The sequence below is a fragment of the Erythrolamprus reginae genome, chromosome 1 (genome assembly GCF_031021105.1).
Source record: "Erythrolamprus reginae isolate rEryReg1 chromosome 1, rEryReg1.hap1, whole genome shotgun sequence".
Classification (NCBI taxonomy): domain Eukaryota; kingdom Metazoa; phylum Chordata; class Lepidosauria; order Squamata; family Dipsadidae; genus Erythrolamprus; species Erythrolamprus reginae.
In genome coordinates, this window is record NC_091950.1 from 420,124,276 (window position 1) to 420,130,275 (window position 6,000).

General features: G+C 46.0%; 1 protein-coding gene across 1 annotated transcript in view; it reads right to left on the reverse strand.

The window, feature by feature from the left end:
- Positions 1 to 4,749, reverse strand: part of YPEL2 (yippee like 2) — a 96,934-nt gene extending 92,185 nt beyond the window's left edge. The window contains exon 1 of the mRNA XM_070742614.1: positions 4,615 to 4,749. The gene's annotated coding sequence lies outside the window, so the exon portion shown is untranslated. The remainder of the gene's footprint in view (positions 1 to 4,614) is intronic.
- Between the last annotated feature and the right edge of the window lie 1,251 nt (positions 4,750 to 6,000).

Sequence of the window (6,000 nt, forward strand, 5' to 3'; positions counted from 1 at the left end):
GATAGCCGTCTTCCAATGTTTGAGGGGCTGCCACAGAGATGGGTGGGTGGGTTTCAAGCTATTTTCCTAAGCAACCAAAGGCCAGACAAGGAATAATGGATGGAAACTGATCAAGGAGAGATTCAACCTAGAAATAAGGAGGAATTTTCCCACAGTGGGAACAATCAAGTTGTGGAGCTTTATCACTGGAGTCTTTCAAGAAGATATTGGACTGCCAGTTGACAAAAATAGTGTAGGGGTCTCCTGCTTCGGGCAGGGGTTGGACTAGATCAGTGTTTCCCAACCTTGGCAACTTGAAGATATTTGGACTTCAACTCCCAGAATTCCCCAGCCAGATGACCTCCAAGGTTCCTTCCAACTCTTAGATAGAAACATAGAAGATTGATGTCAGAAAAAGACCTCATGATCCATCCAGCCTGCCCTTATACTATTTCCTGAATTTTATCTTAGGATGGATATTCTGTTATTCTTCTATTCGGTTATTCTCCTACTTGAGGGAGCTGGACTAGATGACGTCCAAGGTCCCTTCCAACTCTCCTATTCTGTTATTCTCCCGCTTGAGCAGGGGCTTGGACTAGAACAGTGTTTCCCACCTTGGCCACTTGAATATATCTGGACTTCAACTCCCAGGATTCTGGAAGTTGAAGTCCAAACATCTTCAAGTAGCCAAGGTTGGGAAACACTGGACTAGATGACCTACAAGGTCCCTTCCAATTCTATTAATCTGTAAATCTCACCCATATAAATGCAAACTGATTCTTTTTTTTTTACTTGCTTGGAGTATTGCACTGCAATTAATGCCATGCAATGATTAACATACAACTTGTACAGTGATCCACCTTCCTAAACAGCTTTTTTATTTTTAATAATAATAACAACAAGTTGGAAGGGACCTTGGAGGTCTTCTAGTCCAACCCCCTGCCTAGGCAGGAGACCCTACACTATTTTTGTCAAATGGCAATCCAGTTTCTTCTTGAAAGCCTCCAATGTAGGGTTTCCTGCCTAGGCAGGAGGTTGGACTAGAAGACCTCCAAGGTCCCTTCCAACTCTATTATTATTATTACAACAACTGAACCCTACAATTGAGGTAGTGTAGGGTTTCCTGCCTAAGCAGGGGGTTGTGCTACAAAACCTTCAAGGTCCCTTCCAACCCTGTTGTTGTTGTTGTTGTTAAAAATAAAAAAGCTGTTTAGAAAGGTAGCTCACCTGCATCAATTGCAGGGGGGAAACCCACCATTTTTCTCCCCAGCCACATAATCTTGCCTGGTTTGGTTGATCACCTGATGGCGATTTTTCATTTACAGGTGAAATAGAATGGGAGGGGTGTCTGCATACAATTTTCAGGAATGTTTTCTCCCACATCATCCAGAACTTTTTTTAAAAGTTCAGGGGGTTCTTCCCTGGAACCTAAAGAGACAACAAGAGCCTGCGCATAAAAAGAGTGTTTTACTACTAGATTATAAGGGGCAACCTCTCCCTGCACCCAACATATTTTTTCCCCAGAAGCTATCAAGTCTGGTAGCACCTTTGCCAAGTTTATTAGTTTGTGTTATTTACTTAGCAGACTGCAAGCTTCTGCTTAGAATTGCGTTGATCTAAAACATCTTTTCTAGCTAACAAATTGTATTTGCATGTGTCAGCTGGAAAGGGTGTTTTAGATCAACCCAATTCTTTCTCCTGCAAAGCATTCACACACACAAAATGAGTTAGGAGACAATGAACTGTTAAAAGTTACTTCCATTCAAATACTGCCTTTCCTCAAGGCTACAATCTAAAAATAAATAAATTCTCCCTTCCCATCTGGGGGGAAAAAAAACCAAACAAACCGATATATTGAAAAGCTGCTCAATTTACCCTTCAGCAAAGGGCCAAAAAAAGAAGGAAAACAAGTTTTTTTAAAAACAAAAACAAAAAACCAATAACCCCAAGGCAAACTTAAACAGAGACGGAAGACCTCAGAATCAAGGCAGCCAATACACTAGAGTTAATTGAATGAAGATTGAAAAGGATGTGCTTTTAGGCTCATGGGCTTCCTTTCCATAATGCTGAGAAGGATGTCAATTTAATAAATAAAATATATAGACCTTAATTACTGATTTGGACAAGAGCTGGGGGAGACAAACTGCCCACAGGACAGAGCAGGGATTGTGACTGCTTCAACACTGGAGGTTTTTAAGAAAAGATTGAACAGCCATTTGTTCTGAAATGGTATACAAAGGGTTTCCTGCTTGAGCAGGGGGTTGGACTAGAAGACCTCAAAGGCCCCTTCCAACTCTTCTATTCTGTTATTTCTCCTGAGGAGGGAGGGTTGGACTAGATCAGTGTTTCCCAACCTTGGCTACTTGAAGATATTTGGACTTCAATTACCAGAATTCCCCAGCCAGCGAATGCTGGCTGGGGAATTCTGGGAGTTGGAGTCCAGATATCTTCAAGTGGCCAAGGTTGGGAAACACTGGACTAGATGACCTCCAAGGTCCCTCCCAACTCTTCTATTCTGTTATTCTCCTGCTTGAACAGGGGGTTGGGCTCGATGATCTTTAAGGTCCCTTAAAACTCTTTTATTCTGCTTTTCTCCTGCTTGAGCTGGGGTTGGACTAGATGATCTGTAAGATGGCTCCCAACTCTTCCATTTTGTTATTTCTCCTGCTTGGGGGATGGACTAGATGACCTCCAAGGTCCCTCCCAACTGTTCTATTCTGTTATTTCTCCTGCTGAGGAGGGAGGGTTGGACTAGATGACCTCCAAGGTCCCTCTCAACTCTTTTATTCTGTTATTTCTCCTGCTGAGGAGGGAGGGTTGGACTAGATGACCTCCAAAGTCCCTTCCAACTCTTCTATTCTGTTATTTCTCCTGCTGAGGAGGGAGGGTTGGACTAGATGACCTCCAAAGTCCCTTCCAACTCTTTTATTCTGTTATTTCTCCTGCTGAAGAGGGAGGGTTGGACTAGATGACCTCCAAAGTCCCTTCCAACTCTTTTATTCTGTTATTTCTCCTGCTGAAGAGGGAGGGTTGGACTAGATGACCTCCAAAGTCCCTTCCAACTCTTTTATTCTGTTATTTCTCCTGCTGAGGAGGGAGGGTTGGACTAGATGACCTCCAAAGTCCCTTCCAACTCTTCTATTCTGTTATTTCTCCTGCTGAAGAGGGAGGGTTGGACTAGATGACCTCCAAAGTCCCTTCCAACTCTTTTATTCTGTTATTTCTCCTGCTGAAGAGGGAGGGTTGGACTAGATGACCTCCAAAGTCCCTTCCAACTCTTTTATTCTGTTATTTCTCCTGCTGAGGAGGGAGGGTTGGACTAGATGACCTCCAAAGTCCCTTCCAACTCTTCTATTCTGTTATTTCTCCTGCTGAAGAGGGAGGGTTGGACTAGATGACCTCCAAAGTCCCTTCCAACTCTTTTATTCTGTTATTTCTCCTGCTGAAGAGGGAGGGTTGGACTAGATGACCTCCAAAGTCCCTTCCAACTCTTTTATTCTGTTATTTCTCCTGCTGAAGAGGGAGGGTTGGACTAGATGACCTCCAAGGTTCCTTCCAACTCTTAGATAGAAACATAGAAGATTGAAGGCAGAAAAAGACCTCATGGTCCATCCAGTCTGCCCTTATCCTATTTCCTGAATTTTATCTTAGGATGGATATTCTGTTATTCTTCTATTTGGTTATTCTCCTACTTGAGGGGGCTGGACTAGATGATCTCCAAGGTCCCTTCCAACTTTTTTTATCCTCCCACTTGAGAGGGAGGGGGGATTGTACTAGATGACCTCCAAGGTCCCTTCCAACTCTCCTATTCTGTTATTCTCCCGCTTGAGCAGGGGGTTGGACTACAACAGTGTTTCCCAACCTTGGCCACTTGAAGATATCTGGACTTCAACTCCCAGAATTCCCCAGCCAGCATTTGCTGGCTGGGGAATTCTGGGAGTTGAAGTCCAGATATCTTCAAGTGGCCAAGATTGGGAAACACTGGAGTAGAAGACCTCCAAGGTCCCTTTCCAACTCTTTGTTATTTCGATTGGCAGCTTCGCTTGGCAGTCAGGCAGGATCCTTCCATCAGCCTTGCAACAAAACCAACCAGCCAGTCATCTCCTCTCCGGCCCTTTAAAAAAAAAAACACCCCAGAAACCAAACCAGAGCCCAAGCCAAAGAGGGAGGCTAAAAAGAGACCCTCCAAAGCCAAGCGCAGTCCAGAGACACCTCCAAACTTCTCCAAAGGTTGGGGGGGGGAGATATTGGAAGAGAGATGGGGCGCAAAAAACGGGGCAACTCCGGAGTAGAAGACGACACCGCGGAGTTAAAAGAGGGGAAAGGCTCAAGAAGCCGAGCCGAAAGGCGCCTCGGTCGGCGGGGAATCCAGCCAAGACGCCTCGCCGACCAGCCGGGGGAACAACGCGCTTGGACAGGGCCGTCACGTCGCCTGCTTCTCCAACGGGGCGCTCGGCCGGGCACCGCTCCAAGCTCCGATCCTCCGCAGGGGGAAGACCCTTCCCGGCCCGACATCGCCCCAGGCTTGCAAACGCTCCGACCCTTCGGAGACAACCCCCCCCCATTGCAATTACGCCCCTTCCCCAAAATAACCTGCGATCCTCTCCTCCTCTCCATCCCGGCCGCCGGACTCACCTGCCCAGCGCGGGCCCGCCTGCAGCCGCCCGCAGGAGGTAGACGGCGGACGGTGCCCGGGAGCGCGCCAGCCTCCTCCAGCTCCGCAGCTGTGTCCCCCCTCCAAGCCACCCCAAAGCACCACCTGCCTCTTCTGCCCCCGCTCGGAGGGACTCCCCGCCCTTTTATAGGAGGCGGGGAAGGCCCGCCTCTCGACAACCCCCCCGCCCCTCTTTCTCCTTGATGGCCAAGTGAACGGGCCAATCGTGGCAGACAGACCCCTAGCAACACCCAGCGGGTTGGCGCGAGGAGGCAGCCGGGCTCCGGAGGGAAAGGCCAATGGGAAGGGGGAGAGAGGGCGGGAGGCTCCCCCCCCAGTGAGGCGAAGGGCAACAGCTGGGCGGCCCCAGTAGCCAATGGGAAGCGCGGAGGCCTCGCCAGCATGGGAGGCGGGCGGGAGGATAACAAACGGAGCGCGGGGCGCCTTAAAGGGACCTCGAGATTTTTCCCCTCACGAGTTTCCCTCAGGCGGGGCTTCCTCCCCCCCCCCCTCAACCGAAGGGCCGCTGAGATCCCCTCGGGAAAGACGGAGGGGTTGGCACCAAGCGCCCCCTCAACCAAAGCATCTTTTTAGAATAGAATAGAATAGAATTCCTTATTGGCCCAGTGTGATAGGACACACAAGGAATTTGTCTTTGGTGCCGATGCTCTCAATGTACATAAAACAAAATATAAATTTGTCAAGAATCATGAGGTAAAAAACACTTATTGTCATAGGGGTCAAATAAGCAATGAAGAAACAATATTAATAAAAATCTTAAGGACACTAGCAACTAGTTACAGTCATACAGTCCTAGATAGGTGATAGGAATGATGAGAAAAAACTACTAGTAATATAATATTTTCCAACATTACTAAATGCAAATACAAAAAAAGAAGAGAAAAATAAACAAAAGTAAAGAAATAATGACAAAAATAAAATTGAACCAATACAGAATACATACAAATATAAACATTAAGAACATTATACAATATATTTTACAGTATTGCGTGTCAAAATATATATACTACTTTCCTACTTCGTTTAATTTGATACATGTTTTTTGCCATTATTTTTAATTGGCCAAGTGTGATTGGACACACAAGGAATTTGTCTTGGTGCAGATGCTCTCAGTGTACATAAAAGAAAAATATACATTTGTCAAGAATCATGAGGTACAACACTTAATAATAGTCCAGGTACAAATAAGCAATCCAATCATATTAGTCCATATAAATTGTAAGGATACAAGCAACAAAGTTACAGTCATACTGTCATTTGTGGGAGGAGATGGGTGATGAGAACAATGAGAAGACTAATATTAATAATGCACACTTAGTAAATAGTTTGACAGTGTTGAGGGAATT